The following is a 21,398-nucleotide window of genomic DNA, read 5'->3' on the forward strand; positions in this document are numbered from 1 at the left end:
TAATAATTATCTTACCACCAAAGATTCTGAAAACTATTCATAACTGAATCTGAAGCAGTTCAATTATCTTTGCTGCAGGAGCATAAACATGGTGGGATGGACAAGGTCATGCTTTCCACACTATCTATTTATACCAAGTTTACCTTTAACCCACTTGTACTATACGTGCATCTGTGACCTTCAGAGAACATAGAAAATATGAATGAAACACTCCCTTTCTCTCCCCCTGAGATGTGTGTGACCTTTCTCGAACATTTCAGAACCACTATTTATCCAAGGAAGGGGCTTTGTAGCAGGCACTTTTTTCAGTTATTTGTACAAACCTCACAATGACAGAGCCAGTACAGCCTCTACTGACAGCCACCAGTGCTAGAGCGAGAAATAAACACTTTATTTTAACTTACATAAAACCGCTACTAGAAATTTACATTTAATGTTGTTCTGAGGTCAAACAACATTTCTTTTCCTCTCTCTTTTTAAAATGTATATGTGCACCTGACTTTACGTGCTGTCAATAATACCTGACTTAGTTTTGTAATATCATAGCTCATGACACAAGCAGCTTTTTACGTGTTGTTTCTTCACCTTTGTGTAATTATATTTGAATGGATTTGGTACCAGATCAGAAATTCTTAACAACAAAATTATGAAACAAATTAGTTATGAAGTTAGAAACAAGCCTGAATGTCTCACTAAATAATGAGCTCTTAATTCTTCCTTGTAACGTGTAGCTCAGTGACCCCTGCAAGCCACAGTGTAATTCCAACACTGGTTATAGCGTAGTTTCCTACAAATCACATATAAAATATTTCCAGCGGCTAAAACAGAATAATTTTAGAAAATGATAAGACAAACAGAAGGTTTCTATGAATTTGCTGTTGTACAGTGACATCCAACATACAAGGAGAGGTAGCCTCAGTAGAACTTGTTGAAATACATGAAACACATATTATAGGAGAGGAAAGACTGTTATGTGCTGTTTACTGGGGAAAATTCCATAATTGAAGTGTATTCTGGGAAATGTGGCATACTGATAACTGGAACAGAAGGACACTGTAGGTAAAGTTGGGGAAAAAAATGGAAGCAGTTCGCCCAAAACACTGGAACATACAGATCACACAGGCAAGATTAATATTTAATATATAATATTTTATAGATCTAATAATAGAAGATCTAAAGGTCTGTTCAGAGAACCATGCTAGTGCTGTGGCTCTAGTGATGGCAATATCAATCGGGCAAGGGGTTGGTCTACCACCTTCACTGAGATATCTCAACAACCACTGAATAGAAGGTCCTGAAGAATGAAGCTTTTGAAGTTGATATTTTGGTTTTTAGTCCAAAGTCTAAACATTTATCAGATGGATTGTCGCGACATTTGGTTTGGGCATTCATGCTGCATTAAAATAATCCCCGAACCGTTACGTAGCGCACCCTGTCGGCATGCTAACTCCCCTGAATTAACACTGTGTGCATGATAAACATTATACCTTCTGAACATCAGCAGGTTAGCATTGCTGCTGTGTTCAGCACTGCTGTGCTGAAATACAACCCCTCAGAGCTGCAGGCATTGCTTTAGACTCGTAGTTGTGTCTTGTTGAGGGACAACTTTAGAGGCACCTTTGAGGCCTTACTGTTCTATTAGCTATCAAATGTTATGCTAGACATCCTTCTTTTAATATAGGGTTAGTAATAGAAGACTAGAAATATGCTGTAGTCATAAACTTGAAAACAATTGGCCGTGTGCATCACTTTAATCCTTCCCCCTTGTCCCCAGAGGGAAAGTCTCCCATTCTCAGGCTGTCTGGCTGAAGCACTGAAAAACCGTGGTACATGTGACCCTCTTCATATGTGAATCAATAATGCACTGTGATATCTTCTTCTTTTTAATCTCTGCAGTCAATTACATTGCACCTGACAGGCTAATCTAAAAGAACACATTACTGTTTGAGTGGCCCGTGACAAAGGCTATCGCTTTCAGTTGAAGAAAGGGGTTTCTAACTGCTCGCATGGATTTTAAAAGCAGAAAACAAAATTATCTCATATCAGATTTCAAACTCTACAAGAGACACCGGAGAAATAATTCACTATTCATGTGAAAATCAGAGTCCACGCTTGCAGACTTCCAGTCAATTTACGCCTCATCATAAGATGGTGACATGTTTGACAACGTTTTTTTTTTTTTTGCACATTTCTCTAAGTGGAAGAATTGATCACTTGTCAGCTGCATGTCAGAGTCGAGAATGACCCGCTAAGACTTGGACAGAGAGGGAGTACATTTCCCAGGCTAGATTGCGAGAGAATTATGCCACCGTAAAAACCTCTATCCAGTACAGTCCGTCAGGTGGAGAGAGACGTTCTCTCTGTAGACTTTTCTCCAGTTTTTGTTTTTTTTTTCTCTTATAAACTAATCTTGTTTGTGTTTCTCTTTTCACTGGTGTCTTGGGAATGCAGGATTAAAATATTAGCACTTCCTATTCAAGCTCTTCTCTCTAGTTCAAAACAAAAATCAATATGAGCTGCATTATGTAAAAATGTTCAAAGAAACCCAGTCCCGAAGGTGGGGGTCGCTTCCTGTGAGCATTAGTGTATTTAGACTTGAGGACATATTCTGCTCTGACAGAACCAAGGAGCTTCACTTGAAGCCTAAGCCTGTTTTGGTGGTGAAGATTTCTTTGTGTATGCATGTGCAATAATTTATGATGCATATGCTTGTGTATGAATGTTAAACAAGAACTTGTGACTTGTGGGTATAATTGGTCCCTACACACAGATGTTTTTCTACACAGGGACTGACACTTTCCATAGAGCAGACTCCAAGGGACTGAGGTGGTCTGGTCCCTTGATGTGGAAAATATAGAAAAGACTATTATTAACATCCCACAGTGGGACTGATCTCAGAAACAAATAATCTCAACAGTAAATCAAATAAGAGCAGCCAGGTAAAGCTTTAAGACTGAGCACCAATATATTCATGGGAAGCTTTTTCCTTGACTGAACAAAATTAAGATTTATATTCTTTCATGCTGTGCCTTTAAAACAGGCACGTTCAAAATGTGAATATACTCAACGTTCAATAAATCCTCCTTTATCTCTCAGTTTGTTTAAAAAAAGAGGGACTGCGGTGGCCTCAAATTGCACTCAAACACACCATTACTCTGGACCTTAGTGGTAATTTTGCACTATGGCAATTACCACACCCCATCATTTGTGCCATCTGAACCGCTCTGGGCAGCCCAACATAAGAGAGCTAAAGCATCCGTAAATAATTTCTTGCTTTAGAAATGGAGGGGACCACTGAGCAGGAAAGTGTCCTTGCTACTAATTAAAAAGCCACTACTCAAACTGACCCTCTCCCCCATTAAAGCCTTCAGTCCCACTAGGTTTAGTGAAATGTTGTGTTCACGGACTGAGAGGGCATCAAGAAAAGAAGCAGTCAGAGGTTAAAACTAGGAAAAGAACTGAGGCGGCTTTGTGGAGGATGACATCCAAACCCAAATTATGCTAATTTGAGGTTCTGTTGAGAGCCTGTCAAGTCCTCACAGCATCAGGACCCTGGCAGACATATAGCTAATACTGCTGCAGAGTTAGTGCTGCACTCCATCTGTGCCGCAGCCCTCTCTTCGCTTTCACTGACGCAGAACCTGCCTGACATTTTCAGAAAGGAAACTATAGTTAATTTGTGTGAGGTGCATCTGGTTTGCATTTCAAGGCTTTCTTTAAATGTGCTGATTGACAAATTGTGGCAGTTATGGGTTATGCGGTGTTATCTTTGTGACCATATATTCTCATTGGGAAAATAAATTGAGTCATTGAATTTTGGTTGGACAATTGCCATAGCACAATAGATGATGCGTAAGAACAAGACATCAACATGCCTTCCTTTGATTTATATTCAAATGAGCCATACAAGAAATTGGATTTTGCATTATCTCCCAAAGGGTTTTTTATGTTAATATTCTAACACATGAATTAGAGGTGATTCCTCATTGTGCAGCACCGTCTGAGAGAGGAACATCAACAATGGACCACAGTGACTCCTACATTAACACTGACTGCACCGTCTGTGTGGAAACCCGCCTTCCCTTTTTGTTTATGATTTTCCGCACTAACAAACAAACTGCCACCTGGCCCTTCTCAAATTTACACTTGAAAGATGTTTTTTCTTCTTCTGACAAAGGATTTTTCAGCATTAAACTTCAAGGGTGAATAAACAAAAGGCAAGAAATAGATTAAAATTCTTCTCTGTCCAGTGTGAGTCTAATAATGATGAGACCTATACATGCTTATTATAAATAATGGCCTTTAACAGAGTATGAAGGTCAAACATTGTTCATGATGTCAATTTGATTGGTATCTAATTGCTGGTTCACCTTGGTGGTTAGAGTCTCATTCATATAGCAAAAGAACAGCAGAACCTCATTTAATAATATGAATAAGATTTGTCCCCAGGAAATTCTACTGAGACTCTTAAGTCATTTTATGCTGTCTCCCTGTAATGGGTTCTTCTAATAAGTAAATTTGAACTATTCTTGGAACATCCTGGAACAGCCTGAAGGAGCCCTGGAGGTCCTCAGAGCCCCCGTCAGGGAACCAGTATTTTCTGCAATTATCCTAAAACCAGAACATCACGCTGGCACAAATGCTGGGCAAGAAACTAAATAACAAACTTTTCAGTGGATTTTCTCCCCTCAGGTGAAATTCATGCAGTTTGTATGGCTGTCACCACTGTTTAAATAAGATAAAGCAGATTTTATACATACAAATACAAATATACAGGCTTCTTAATTGTTTTTGCTGTTGTCCCAAGACCACCGCAGTATTTATGTGTAGCATACTAAAACGCATCATAAAAGCAGTTCAAAGCTGTCACTTACATAACAATCAGAAAAAGTTAGTTAACTTTATCTTAAGACCATGTTATTGCCTGTTGAGAATTCACATTTCTAAAAAGCATCCATAGCAAACCTCAAACCCTGTGAACTGTACGTTGGATTTTGACTAACCATCACAAAGGGGACGGGAAATTGTGTTTGCTATTGGCCAGTACAAATACTAAAAAGTCCACAAAAAAGAAATATTCAGCATAAAACAAAAATGAATCTTATTCAAACAACAGTTATCACCATAATCTAGGAAACACAACATGTTGCTGAATGATATTATGTTCCGGGGTCCAATATTTAGATTCTGATTGAGGTTGCCAGTGGAACATAACTTTCTTTCTCTCTGTGGCCTGAAGTTACAAGTCACTATGGGAAATGTAGTGCACCAGATGAGTAAGGACAATATACAGAAAATAATGCAGCAATAATGTAGAGAGTGAGGCATCATGATTTATGATATGAGGGTGAAGGAGTATATCTACATCTATCTATCTATCTATCTATCTATCTATCTATCTATCTATATAGATATATATGTATTTGTGCATTTCATTAACAGTAAATAACTCAGCAGATATCTTGATTATTGCATGCCATTCAGTTGCTTGCTATTTTTTATTTTCAGTGTACATGTAATGCAGGTTGAGTATTGGCAAACATTTCTGTGACGTCCATCCTCTCTGTGTTCGGTCCTCATGGACTAAAAGTCATCATCGAGTGGCTTGTACACGGGTGTAATTAAGATGTGAGGCTATGATAAGAAATCTCTCAGAAAGCTGACAAACTGAGGTTACATGAAACGGTAATGTTTAATTTATGTGTATGCCTTTCACAACATTTAATGATGTCCTCAGATGTTCTTTAGGGAGAAAAACACATATTTCCATGCAAATTAGACGACAAACACAAACAAATATGCTAGCCTCCTGGATCAGCACATATCACACAGAACCAGACGGCCAGATTATTCCAACGTCTGAACAAATATGCCCTTTTTTTTATTCATTGCCTTTCTGTTTAGTTTGTAGCCTTGTTTGTTTGTGCAAAGAGCATTATTCTGTTCCAGTGGTTATCCTGCCCATATTGTCAGACAGTGGCCAGTTCACTGCTCAAACAGAACTCGGCTGTGGAGACTTTGAAAGATGTGCTTTAATTCAAGTAAAATGAGACTAATGTGCAATTAATCTTCTGCAACAACCAGGCAAATTAAATGTCTTTATTCAGCATGAGAAGGTGTGAAAGAAGGGAAGATTAGCTTAACTGGTACAATGACACACAGTTCGCTGCAGGGGAATCAGTGTTGTTAAATCTTCTTGGCGATTAGCTGTGATTAGGTGATGTTTAAAGAGCGAGTGCTGATTTCTTATTGCATTTCTTGAACGGAACATTGCCGAACTTTAAGCTACGAGCGTGTGAGTTTTAGTGCTTACAGGCAAACATCTCTCCAAATTAACATACCCTGCCAACACGACATCAGTATCTTTGTGCAGCTCAGCTGTCAGAATTTCAAATGACTTGTTCCGTCTTTGCTTTTGTTTGCCTGGGCAAGACGCCTTTCAATTCTGTACCCACAAACCTGACAGAACAATGGAAGCCGACATAATGGATTCCAGAGGGATTTTGAGGGATGAAGCATTGAATGTTGTAGATCATCACTGGTGAGGCCACCAAGGGCTTGTTATGTTTGTGCTGTATAAATAAAGTTTGAGTTGCTGCAGTTCAGTCATTATTTTCTGTCACTCACTCACAAATATGTGTAACTCTGATCTACCTCACCACAGCATAGAAAACATACAGTTCCTAAGTTACACATCAATACGTGTAAAGTTTAAAGTAATACTTCTTAATAAAGTATAGCTAGTATTATAACTAATAGTCACATTGTACCTTCTGGTAGTTGTATTTTGATTTTGATCACTCGAGTCACCCAAGCTCAACTTTCACATCATTGTTGTGGATTTATAAACGCACAAATTTACTGTTTGGTTCACTCCCACTGCTCTCATACATCTACAGTAGTTTCCAGATGCTGCAGGCAGCTGTTTTCAGAAATAAATCCACTCTACTCGTGCCCAGCACCAAATTACAGAGACATAGTTAATGGTCTAGGCGTTAACACAGTAGTGCATTTGGCAGCTAAAGAGCCAGCTCTGTTATGAAGCAGAACTACAAGCAGAACAAATATTGGACTTATATTTGTGCAGTAGCCAAAAATATGACTTCACATTTGTCATATCAAGTAGAAAGCTATGTCATTGTAGGATAGAAAATATACTTGCTTAAGTAATTCAGTTTATTGTGGGCTGCCATGGTGCATGTTACCAAATACAATCGTGCTAGTCAGATTACAATTAATTATTTATCATGCATGCACAAAAACCCAGGAACCAGCAGGAGTTATTTCAGCATAGGAGATGGTATTTAAGAGTATAATGAAGCTGCTAACGTTGGACTATCAATTCAAACATCCATCCATCCATCCATTTTCTATACCCGCTTTTCCTGGCTCAGGGTCACGGGGATCTTCTGGAGCCTATCCCAGCTCTCTCTCGGGTGGAAGGCAGGGGTACACCCTGGACAGGGCATCAATTCAAACATGATACAAATAATAAAATGTTTAAGCTGTAGTTCATTGTTTCCCCCCAAACATCAGCAAAACACCTTGTATCCTGCTATTGCCCTGCCAGTGTTATGATCCTTCTGCACTGGAATATGGCATGTTTCCAAACCATCGACCCAAGTGGGAACAACATGGCTGAAATACTGTCATGTCACTCTGTGCATCTGTTATACAGATGTCAAACTGCACACAGAGACTACGCTTAATCTACTGCTGCTGTCAAAAAAGACATCATGACAACTGATGTGTTTGAGTCATTACGTCTAAATGTTCGGTGCCATTCTGTGCGTTGCATGAGGGCTTAGGGGGCAGCCAATCAGTGCTGGCTGCTGTTTGCATAAATGACCAGTTATGATGGGACATTCCTCGGCTAATGAAACTTAGTGCGCTATTGGATTTTCTTTTGCTGTTGTCATTAATCAGTAATTGTTAGTTTGGGCAAGGGGCTCTTAGCTGTTGTTCTTCTGTTGTTAGAACACCAGGCCAGTGGCTTATTATACTGCAAAGCAAAGCACGTCTCTTTGAATCAAAAGCACTGTCAAAACATTAAGTGGGCTCACTGTATGCAACTTTCCACAGAAATATAAATATATAAACAGACTATATATAACAGCAGGCTGCAACTTACAACTTGTGACATTTTAGCCTCCATAATTCTGGATAAGCATCAGGTTGTTTGCTCCCAGACAGTGATTACCCCTGACACCTTTCATCAACACTTGATTTTCAAGTCACTGTTCCCTCCTCGGTACTGATCCCTCCCATACCCTCCTGCATCCTGCTGTTTTGTTGATGCAACACAGCAGCCCTGCAGCAATGTGTGCAGAGCAATGCAGAGAGAGACTTCCATCCTCAAATAAGAGATCATAAACCTGAGTTCCTGCTGAGTCCAAGCATAAAAAATAAGGAGCGGTGTGTAGTGACATACGGCGGCAAGAGACGTGACAGAGGTTGACAACTGAAAAGGCAGACGAAGTCTCTGTCAGTGCCAATGCTGAGCCCTGCTGTTAAGTTAAAGCATGAGTGCCCCACAGTAGTATCTTTGGATGTATCAGCATAGGTTTGAAGGTTGATGTTAAGAGCTAACTGATGTCTTTTTTTCAGGAAAAGGCCAGGAGGTCACAGTGTGCAGGAAAAGCACAGAGACATAAGGCAGAATAACCAGAGGATGGAGAAAACAATGGAAGGGATGTCAGAACCCACAGTCATTCACACCTTTTATGACTTTGACCAACACACACAGATTAACAGAGGTTAAAATGCCCGAGACGCCTCAGCAGTCAGTAAAACATCATCAGCAACTTGTCTCAAGTTAAGAAAGTTATTTCAATTTAATGACATTCTGCTTGTTAAATTAAATCACTTCTAATCTGTTTGTCTTTCAAGCTAAAAGGCAGACATTTAAGTGACTCAGCATAAATTTTGCACCAAATCTCTAATACCTCACTTCCTACACAGGATTTCTAATCTCTTAATTGGGTTTTACACTGCCTGCTATTATCAACAACTGCCACAGGCCATTTATTCATGGGTCTGTCTTTTCATTTCTAATTATTCTCAGCCTTTGACAGCGATCCCTGGGCAAAAGAGATGACACTGTTTGGAATAACTAGGTACATGTGTCTTCTCGAATTGCTCAAATTTTAGCTCCGTGTGTGTCCCAAAACAAAACGATGCACAAATTACGTCCCACAGGAGCAGATGAAAAGCCTCGAGCTCTGGCAGCTGATGTCTCACTGAGAGCTGGACCACAGACTTTGACTGCACTCTTACACACTCTTAAAAGAAGCTGCAATGCATGCCAGCCTACCCCTTTACCTGCTGTGTGTATTTTAATTTGGCCGAGAACAGAACTTGACTCTGGCCATCAAAGTAGAACCCAACAGAGGTCACTCAGACAGTTGAGAACTACAACATAAATCTCCTTTAACAGCTTAGGCAGTGAGCATTTTACAGGAGCCAACCCAGTCCTAGGAGAAGTTTCCAGAAGTGTTTTCACCATGCAGATGGTGCATGACTTTCATAAGAGCCTTAACAAATGGAAGGAGTAAATGAAGTGGACAGTTCCTCCCAACCGGAACATCCAGGACGTTCTACAGTCTTGGAGAAAATAGGTTCACATCTAGTTTCACTGGTCCAAGGAAATAATGACACATGAAAAAGGATCCTGCAGCAGCTAACTTTGCTGGTAGTCCAACTCAGAGAGCCTGGTACCCTACAGTCTCAATATTAGTCACACACGCTTCCCTCTCCCTCTGGGCGTGTGAACACAACAGATCTATTGTTATTTGTTTTCCAGTTGTTTCAACATAACACACAGAAGAGAAAAGTGCAGGAAAATGCTCAGGTTTTGAAGGATGAAGAAACAATATGGCTTCAGAACCTGCTTTTATTAAGCAAATCACACCCGGTATGTTAATTAACCAAGATTTCAATTAACAAAGCAAAATGTTTGCATTATATTTGCTGCTTCAGATAAAGCTGGGAAGCAAATTAAACAATGATCAGCAGTTGGATGTGCTTCAGATGGAATGCTAATGGCCGCTGATGATCACACAGCTACAAACTGCAGACTGTCAGACGGGTGTTTATGTGAAACAAATGAGTAACGTTTTGCCAAGAATATTAAATGATGAATATGGTTGATTATACATACATTATACACCACATTATACACCACACTGTATTCACCAAAATAGTTGCTGAGAACTAGGAACTTTGGTCTTGGGTCTAACCTGCAGTAAGTCTGTGATGTCTGGGATAATTATTCCTTACATGGGAAAACTACAGGAAAAATACTAGTAACTAAAGAAGAACCAGGTTTGTCTCCTGGACTTTAGAAGCTATTCAGACGTCTATCAATTTCATCATTTACATTTTATTTATTTTGCTTTCACAATAAATCTTGCAAACCAGAATCCAAATAGCTGTGCCAGTATTACAGTACTCTTGTTTCTTTATCATTCCTAAAATTATTAGATTAAAATCCTTTGACTTGCTACAGCAGAAAAAACATAAGCAGTGATAACTTTAATAACTATGCTGTTTTAACATCAACAATCCCTGAAATTCTGGTTAATAATAAATAATAGTTGATCAACTTTAGTTTCACTCCGTATGTTCCCCTCCTCCATGTGTACCCTCTATTCCCCCACCATCCCTTGATGAACCTAAGGGTTTGTTGACAGCTTGTGTTTCCTTCCTAGTCTGCTGTTGTTTTGCTCTAAAGATGTGAGTCCTGTTTTCCTAACAAATAAACCTCTGCACTGCATGCACCACACATCCGAGGTGTTTGTTGACTAAGCCAATATAAAATTACTGATTGGTGTGGTGAGCACGGCTTCTAGAAATTTATATTAGCCTGTGTGATCAATAGGGAGTTTTAGCTTTATTGCATTGCAATCAATAACACCAAAACAAACTAAATGTTCATTAGATTTCATGATAAATTTATGAAATCCAGAAACAACAGCTTATTGATTCTTACAGAAGTTTTATATCACCAACATTTCAAATGTGGGACAGTGGTAGATTTCAAAAACTGATAACAATTAGACACTATAAAAAATGTATTGGGGTGCTCGCAGTGCATTTTTCAAAAACAGCCTTTGACAAATGACAGCTCATATGTGCCCTGAGGGATATCCAATCAAAACACAAACAACTGACAGTAACCCTCAGAGGCATACCAATTAGGGTTAAAGGCTAAGAAGAAAGGCTTCTTTGCGGCAGACGTCCGGTTGACCAAGTTGTTGTGCAGGTCCAGGCCGCGTGCACCAACCGATCAATGTGGGTGGATACAGACTATAAGGGAGCAGAGTCCGCAGGGAGAGACGCTGAATCACATGGTCTCTGATCAATACTCAGCAGTGTATTTCACCTCTTTTAAGACACTTGCTCAGCACTGACTGGACTACACACATCTGACCAGCTTCAGAAGCTGATTTAATCAGGTTTGTGGAGTGTTTTTTACTTCCTTTGCAAATTAAACATTTCACTTTACTGACAAACAGAAAGGGTTTTGTTTTTTTGTTGTTGTGTGTGGTGTTCAACATGTCAGTGTTTCCCTACATGCAGCTCTCCCACAGGAAAGATTAGAGAACAAAATGGGAAGTTTGACTAAATATCTAAATATCAACATTTTCAAAGAGGATAGGTCCATAAGTGAGGATGCTATCCTCAGAAAGACCAATCAATAGAGCCATTCTACAGCCAGGAGAGCTTTTCTGCCTGGGCATTAATTGATGCTTTCACAGTTGTGACCATGGTGTGCACACTGAACCCTCAGCTCCCTCTTCTGCCCCAGGAATCAACACTAAAAAGCCACAAACACAGTGGAGATATCATTTATTTTTCAGCCAAAGGCTATTGAGCTCTAAGAAATTGCTTCAGTTTGAAACAATTTTTTACTCAATATACATTTAGCGATACAAAACTCCAGGACAAATTTGCAGCATCTTTATTTATGCTCTGTCTTTATCTGAGTGCAGAGTCCAGGTTTACTGAGGAAGAAGCTTTTTGTGAGGGAGTGGGTGTGCGAGCGTAATGCATCTTAAATAAGATCATATCCTGTCACACATCCTCACACAGCCACAATCCCACACACATCCACACAAACAGCAAAACAAAAACAAACACACCTCAGTGTTACATAAAAATAGCATTGCAGTTCCCCTGCAGAAATAGTACATTGGATGGTCTGGGTTTTTGTATTTCACGGTTTGGTTTATTCCTCTACTTTTTTGTTTCAACATGACAATGCTGCTACTCCCAAATAACATCCCTACAAAGATGGTTTTCCCTGTTTGGCTTGCAAGAACTTGACTGACCTTGCATCGAATCAGGCGTAAAGTTCAGCGTCCATGTGTCCACATACTTTTGTCCAGTTAGTGTACTCTCTCATGCATTTTGGGGCAGTGGTGGCTGAATTCAGACTATACGGGGATTGAGGTTAATGTGTGGATTCATAAAACACAGGGAATACATTAGCACAACTGAGCTGATGCCAACACACATACAATTGAACATTTATTCACACTTACCTTCTTCATGCTAAGAGCAAATGATGCTGAAAATACTATATTATCGAGCCAGTCCCTGAACATGCTCCTTGCTGTTTCTAGTGTTGGTGGGCTGGGTCAGAGTTATAGCAAAAACCTGTATCCTGTTTTAGAAAGAAATGATGACACATGAACACATATTGTTTGGGGGGGGGAGACTGGAACCATGGTTAGTATTTTTGGAAAAGACATGCTGACGGTTTGGGATTTAGCTGGCACCAGGCAGAAATAATAAATTGCTAAAAATGAGCTGAGCCAAAGAATGACTAGACACCACTTTCAAGATTTCTTTTCTAATCTATAAAACCTATCTTCCTTTTAAGCAGCAGCTTTTTAGAAAGGGAGCTTTTTTTTTCTTGGGAAATTTTGTCGCAATCTAGCTCTGAATCCTACCCCCAAGGATTATCTTTTTCGATTTTCGCTATTTAATCAGGGACTGATTTCCACCTGCAATGCCAGTGGCACTTAACTGCTTGCTGTGTTAATGCCCCTACAAGTAGGACAGAGCCTAGGCAGTATTCTGGGTCTGTACAATCAGCATTACGAATGACTGAGCTAAAAACGCCACTTTAACCATCTTTTAACCATCAGAGGCAGAACCTCAATAACTGTCTGTGCAGTCAGTTTTATGACTGACCCATGCCAGTGTACCTTTCAGTGGAAAAAACATCAAACCAACCAGTCAGCTGCTGCAGTACGAAATAATAATGTTTGACTGTAACACTGCTGGGTGCTGTGGCAGGTGGATATTCTGCTGCTGTAAGACTAAAACAACGTGCTAAAATAAATGAGTTAGGCAGGTTCCCCTCTATGAGTGTTGGGAGGGCGCAGGTGGTAAGAGGAGAAGCACCGTCACGCTGGTACTGTCAGAAAATACAAACATACATCTGCATTGCTGAGGTTTTTTTTGCAGGGAAATGTGAAGGATTTATATATCACCAGTCACCAAGTAGCCTGAATGACCCACCGGTATCGTGGGCATGGAAGGAGACACATCAGTGAGTCACACAGCAAAACTCTAAAGTGGTACGTTTTCAAAAAAGGTGACAAATATTCCTAATTTTCCACTCATGAAACCTTGCTCCCCTCTGCTGTCCCTCTAAAGCAATTTGTAGTGCTAAATTGCCTCCATGCAGTATGACAGGGAAAAGTGGCTGTTTATCAGACGAGCTGGTATTTAACTTTGTAGGACACATTTGTATTGATTGGGCTTTGTAATTTTCTCCTGAGTAGATTGAGCTGCTGGTTGCTGGCTGGTATGCATTAAAATTAACAGGATATGCCTCCAGCATGGCTGAGTAATGCCACAGTGTGGACAGCCATGCACGATCCTCACAGTCATTTATATAATAAGGAAGTTTGCCACAGCACAGGGTCTTTTTCCTGGCGATGGGTGCTTTTTTTGGGCAGGAATGAGGTAAACTGTAAAAATGTACCTGGCACCTGGTATTGCACTAAGCTCTGCATTTGGATTTAAGATGGAAAATGAAATTTTATTGATGCCTGTGGGGAAGGTTAAAGTTACTATGTTAATGTGGCACTGCTGTGAAAAAAATGCTTGCGTGCTTGTAATTTAGAAAGAGGTGGTAATGTTCTTCAGTGTCATTGGTTAGTGCTGTTGCCAGAAGGTTCTGCAGTCAACTCTGCTGGCAACCTGGAGCTGTTCATATATACATATATATATATATATATATATATATATATACTCCAGGTATCTCTGGGGGTTCCTTACCATGTATAGGAACCATAGCTCAAAAACATGCAGGTATTTTTATATGTTATTTTTAGATAATTTTTAGACACTGTGGTAAAAGTGGTGAGATAAGAATTGCTAAGTAAAGCTGGCCCATAATCGGTTCTAATCATTGCACTAAAAACAATGGAGTGGGACTACACCATGACATGATGATGAAATGTCAAACCAAAACTCTGCACAGTCACAGGATTTTTCCAACCAGTGAAAGTTTTCATTATCACAAGAGTCGTTTATTTCCTCTATCTCAACAATCAAATGGTAACAGCAGAAACACAGTGGTAAAAAGTTATGTACCAGGACTGTGTGCATTCACTTATTTGATTGGTTGTTTTAGTGCACGAGCCTGCGCTCTGCACACAGTGCTGCTGTCTGTTGCATGGCCCGTCTGTGCTCGAGGTAACAGACAGGCTATTTTTCTTAATGTTGCTGATGAAATTTAGCTCCGGGTTAAATAACAACATCAAAATGTCCATTACAATGTAGATGTCAACTGTTATAGCAGAATGTAGGTTGAGTCTATCTGTTGCTGTGCTTACACGTTGAATCGAAAGGGCTAATTGATCAGAAGATCTCTGATATGACATGACCTGACAGATGTCGCGAGTGAGTGTTTGGTTCATGTCCATTAAAAGAGCAAAGTAAGAGGAGAGAACTAACCTCTTGACTCATCCGAATTCCTTTCATCTCCCAGGCCCCTTGCTCCTCAGAGCGATCGCCCTCTTTCACCTCATCTCTCTTCCTCCAGTCTGGTCCGTTCAGACTGCCAAGAGGTGGAGCAGAGACAGACAGCCTGTGGCATCCAGTATTCTTTACAACCCCCTGAGTGTTTCACTCAGGTCTTGGTCTTCGATGTGGTAAGGAGCGCTCAGGGGGACAGAACAGCTGTTTGGGATTCAAGATAGAGCTCTGGAGCCAACTCTGAGTGAATACAGAGGAAAGATATTTAAAGAGTACTGCCCAGTCATCAGCTGCATAGAAAGAGAGATGAAAGATTATTGGCTTAAAATTGTGGTGTAAAAATATGGGAATGATCGAGGCTCTGGCAAACGATGGAGATGTTGGATATGAGAAATATCAGAGGAAACATCTGAAATTCACCAAGAAGTGAATAAAATACAAAAGCAAAATATTTACCTGTACAGGTGAAGCTGATAAACCTCAGAGTTACTAGAAATGACCCCATCAAATTATGTTTATTTGGATAACACAAAACATGGTTTACTGATCATAACATCTTTCATACTGATATGAAACCATTTTTGCTTCTTTCTTTACTGTGGCGTCTCATTATGTTTTTGTTTGTTAGGCTTTAAGTAGTTGCATAGTTCTTTCCTCCAAGCAAAAAAAAAAAAAAAAAGTCAGTGACACTTCTTTTACTTCACTTTTGCTCACACTAGAGTTCAGTTTGTCAATTATATGAGCTTGTCGCAGTTCACTGCTTCATTCCAGCTAATTTCCATCTGAGCTGAGTTGTGATTACCCTCCATAGCAAAGTGAGAGGAAGTCTTCATAAACACACCAGGCTTCTTGCTGAGCATCATTATGTTCATTTCTACCATTATACCAAAGGTCAAATGTATTTTTACACACACACACACACACACACACACACATCTCACTATGAACCTTAAGACAAACAGAAAAACATACTCTTTATTGTAGACATCAAATTCACTTCAGTAATTCACCTACATATGCTAATTAATAAATGCATATTCATCCACATAAACAAATACTAGTTTTGAAATTATAAATTTTTCATTCCCCTCTGCTTTAAAATGCAATCATGCTACACTAAGCTGTATATTGCAAATTCCTGTGGAGAAGCCTTCAACAAACCTACCAGGCATTTACTGGGAATTTGCATTCATAATCACCCTCACTGCACCATCAGAGTAACAGATTCAGTGGTTTCTGAAAAGGTGTTAACTCGGTCCCTGGGAGAGCTGAAAAACAAGTAAACTGACAAAACATATACAAAGGTTTGCTCAGAGAGTTGGAAAATAAATCAGTATTTCACTTTCCTCATACTTCATGAGAAATCACACGGATTAGTCTTAACGGGTTTAACACTGGCGTCACCTAACTTTTAATGACGTTATCCAGACCCCTCTATTAAACTAAAGGACATAAAATGCAACACATTTCAAACATCTCTTCTCAGCCAGCAGCTTTTGATTGCATTTGGGCTGAGTGAGCAGAAGAAACAAAGACAGCAGGGGTTGAGTGCAAGCGTGTAAATGTATGGTCGTGTTTATGTTATATGGGGCGTTTCATAGTGGTGAGGTAAATGAGCAAGCGAGGCCTGGGTGCTGCTCAATCTGATCATCCCTGCACTCGATCATCCTCTAGCTCTCAGCCCCTAACAAGGGATATGAGTTCTGCTTCCTCAAAACAGGTTACAGCAATCCCAGAGGTCTGTGCAATGCTGGGGTGGTCCCCAGTGTAAAGGTGTGTGCAGGGATGTGCCAGTTTAAACTTACGTGTAGGTAGGCATGCATGTGTTTATGTATGTGCATGTGCGCATGTGAGTGGTCCAGGATGGAAAAGAAACTCCACTAATAGCCCTGTCGTCTCTGTGGGCTCTCTTCCAGGCCTGGCCGACCTTGAGCGGGGGTCTCTTAAAAGATGACATGCCCAGGCTTTCCACTTGTGCTCAGCCCTGAGGTTAGAGGAATATCGTGTAAACCCTTCCATTAATCATGCAACTCCTGGGTCATTAAGCAGCCCAAATCGCCTGCTGAAACATCTACCTTTACAGTCGTGCACTCTCCCTACAATAGCCAGAAGCTGTGACATTGCCCTTTAATAACACACACACATAGACACACACACACACACACACACACACCCCTCTCCTCCACATCCTCTCCATCCTCTCAGCCTACCGCTGTCTGGGACTCAGTAACTCGGCCTGTTATGTGCCATTGCCACGCTGCTAATGCAGAAAGATGTGTGTAAATCAGAAGATAATGAAAAGAATGGAAGCCTCGACCAGCTCCATGTGTTACCACTTCTGTTTTCTTCACTGGAGGCAAGTAGCGTGGCAAACATGATTCCAGGAGGCACAGAACAGTTTGCCTCCATTCAGCGGTAATGATAAGCAAGTAACCGTATGGCATGATGGGATATCTGGTGATGCAAACAGATCTCACAGTGAGACAGTTTGAACATCAATCACAGTAGGGCAAAACCTGTTAGTGGAACATTATACAATTAGATCTGCAACACTTTATTAAATTGTGTGAATTTACTATCTTATCTAATCCAAGGGGCCAGATTAATTACTTCAGCAAGCCGAACATTTAGCACGCTAATGTGCTAAACTGAAGAGCTCTGTTTTGGTAATAAGCTCTACGAAGCATTTTAGCATCTTTCAGCTCGTGGTTTTGGTTTTTTTAAAGTAACGCAGCATAGGCCGGTGTGTTATTCCCAGAGTATACTTAGAAACACTACATGTGTGAAAAATAGACATTTAAAAAAGCCTTCTCTAGTAAAACAATATCAAGCAGAGTATTTGCTCAGTTGCTTGCCCCCCAGACAACTGATCCTTCCTGACAACAGTCATCTGTCTCTTCATTCTGCCAAATAGTGTCGGTAAGTTAGCTGATGACTCTTCCTTGTTGCCAAAATGCCAGATGGAGCCCAGGTGGATTTCTATGACCACAAACCCTCTTGTCTTTTTCAAGCAGGCCTCACCATCCAATTATTTTTAATTACTAAGGAGAGAATCTGCACGGCACCTTAGCAACAGGCAGCATGAGTGGAATTGTGGGCTCACCGGTGGGTGATGGGGAGTTAGTGAGCAACAGGGCTGACACATGTGGTTTATAGATGTCTTCTTCTGGAGCTTGCAGGGAGCTTCTGTCTGTGCCTCGCTCCTCGAGGGCTGAATTAGCCTCCTGATCCACTAATAAATTTGGAGAGGAAAAGGAAATTAACACAGGTTCTCCCACCAGGAGTCAAGGAGGAAATATTTCCCTCCTGGTGCTTATAATTTGCTGCCCATGTGAAATACATGCCAATATAAAGAGCAGCCCGTTTGTGTCATAGTTCCCTGTTGTTATTACTGTGTGATGTATAGGACACAGTTGAGGTATTTTCTGTGTTTTTGTGGAGAAAGTCTGAATCAGATTCTTGGCAGAGACATAAATCATTCTTGAGGGTAATGATCACAATGTCAGGTCTTTGTGATCAGGCTGGAAAAATATCTGAGCACCATCCATGACCTGTATAAATCACATTTAAAGTATTATTGTGCTGTAATGAAATATTCAAATGCAGCCTTCCTGATTCCAGTAGCACGGAGCAGATAAGTCTGTAATAACGACATAACGGCCCGGGAGGAATAAATGGGATTCATGAAAAAAGAATCCAAGTCTCCAGGACTTTGTGTGACGGATGAGACCAGAAAACAGGTCAGAACCACTGGTTGGTTGGTGGTTGCAGAACTGGGCCGAGACACAACACCCAGGGCAATCAGACATCAGTAGACAGGTTATCCCTGGACTCAGCCACTCTGATCACATAGCCTGAGGTCAGTTATAGATTGGGCCTCAGCGACACGAGCCCTTGTGATGATAGGGCGGAGGGATCATTAATTTCTGTTTTGTCAGTAAAATAAAATTGTTTTTTTTTTCCAGCTATGGCTCAGTCAATAATGGTTCCAAAGTTCCAGCTGTCTCTCACAGCCAGAACAAAACAATGTCATTTGTTAATCAAGAGAAACCTGACTTGGCTACCTTCGACTAAGTTCTGAATTTTCCACCAAGTCAGTCGCATTTTAATCATCCCAGCCCTGCAATTAATCTTCAGACTGTTTAGTGTGATTGCGATGAATATTCAGTTACCTACTTAGGTCTTTCGCCCGACCCTTCCTCTCTCCTCATCTTAATTATATCCTGTTCAGTGGCCCTGTGGTGGAGCAGTGCCTGTTTGCCTTGCTCACTCAGCCTCCCCTTAACAGTCATTAAGAAAAATGACACAAGCGCAGGTAGTGAAAGTACCTCAGTCTGCAGAAATTAGTTTAAAGGCAGATGCCATGCAGCTCGCCAGAATGAAATCCCCTTCACCTGCTCTCGCTCGGTACAGAGAGTCATAAATCACCACGCGCTACTTCCTGACGGGTGAGAATCAGAGCAGTCTGTCTTTGAAAGTGTGAGGCCCTGATTGCATGGCTGCTCCAACCTGCCCTTCAAAATCTTCATGCACTTGGCTCAGTGTTGGTTATTGGATACTGAAAGTTAATATGGCAGTGAGGGATAAGCTTGTGCGAAGGCAGCTGAGGTGCCACTGGGAGTAGCCTCGTATAAATTTATGCCTGTATTCAATTAAAATAATATACTGAGTGTATTGTTCCATTGATTAAAACATTATGTTGTTTAACTACAAACTGAGCAGGCTGAACCGCCAGTTAGTTTCTTTGTGATGACTGAAGGAACGAACATGTGCTATTTCTGCGTGCAGCTGTGTCACATGTCCTTTTGTGGTCATTCTTATTATAACCAGGTCGTTAGCTGGTTGCCTGTTTACAACTCAAGCTTTTCTTGTTGTGACCATAGTTTCTATAAGCTTGTTAATATTATTGTAATTGTCTTTTGTTTCTTGCCTCATGTGACTTTGTGTTTAACGGTGTCACCACGTTCCCAGATCTCAGCATTTATTTCTACTCTATAATGACGGACATACAGGAATTTCATAAACAAATTCATAATTTGACATTTGAAATGGGTTTGCCCTCAAATATGAATGTTTTTGCATGTCTGAAATATTCTGATATCTGCTTTTATCCACTGACTTTGCCTTTGCAGATGACGCCACACATCACTTCTCATTACTTTTCCTTTTCAGATCTTGTCTTTGCCACTAGCTGTGGCAATTTTTATTCGCTGTTCTTATTCTAGCTGTCTCCACACATACAAGAACACAGATTTGTATTCTATGTGTTTTAAAGCATTGTTTGTGTTATAGTTCTTCATGCTATAGCCTTTTGAGAGGGGGTCATCGCTGATTTTATTTATGTTATTACTGAAAATACATACAGAGAAAAAAAAACAAAAAAATCTTTCATTTTTATGTCAAACGATAAGTGCAAATAAAAGATCAGAAGCCTTTGGATTAGCATGGGCTAAATGGATTGCAATCTAATGTAACTGATGTGTGTCTCATGTCAGATGAAGGTCAGAAGTGTCAAAATTTTAATAATAATGATGACTTTTTAATGGAAACAGCGCAGCACTTCATCTCCAATTAAATCTGCCTTTGACTTTTGAACATGTGGCAGAGTGTCGATTATATACTATTGGTATTTAATGAGAAAAGGGCCACACACGAGCAAATTCACAAGGCTCAAGGTCATCGGTGAATAGTCAAATGTAGTTTTTATCATGAAAGCTATGCAAAGTCAAGAGGAAGGTTGAATGATGCAGGTGCAGGAAGACGGTGTGATGCAATGACATGTAACTGTTAGTGAGCAAATTATTAATTACAAGTGAAGCTCATATAGATGTTTTTGAAATATTTTTTATAGTTTCCTTTTCTCAAATTACTGGTTGATAATAATAAGAAGACAACAGATGTTGTTTATCTTAAGTGGAACAGCTTCAAATCTGTAGATTTCTTTGATTAAAATTGACGTTTTGTTGGTTTGAGTTAAAGGAAGAAAGGAAGTAATTAATTGTTTAATCTTACCGTTATAATAGCAGGTTGTGTTTGTTTGTTCACATGGCTGCTTTAACTTAAGTCAAATCATTTCTTAAAACTATTGGGCACAGCAGTTTTTAGCCGACAGTCAAACAGGAGTAAAATAGTGGATTTGCTGGGGACTATTTAACTGTGGATTTATACGCAGTACTGAGTACTCACAGCAGCAGGACAGAGGATGTGGTTGGCCTCGTAATGAGTACAGCACGCAGTTCATGTTAATGAGGCTCTGATATAATTTTAACTTCGATGTTTTTGGATAGCCAAGGCACAGCATAAATATGTGACAGACCGAGCTTAATAGGATAAATTCATCATTGGTTTTGGTTTTTCTTGGATTGTAAGAGAAAGGATATCAACAGATTTAAGTTCTGTAA

This window comes from Mastacembelus armatus, chromosome 6 (genome assembly GCF_900324485.2).
Source record: "Mastacembelus armatus chromosome 6, fMasArm1.2, whole genome shotgun sequence".
NCBI lineage: Eukaryota > Metazoa > Chordata > Actinopteri > Synbranchiformes > Mastacembelidae > Mastacembelus > Mastacembelus armatus.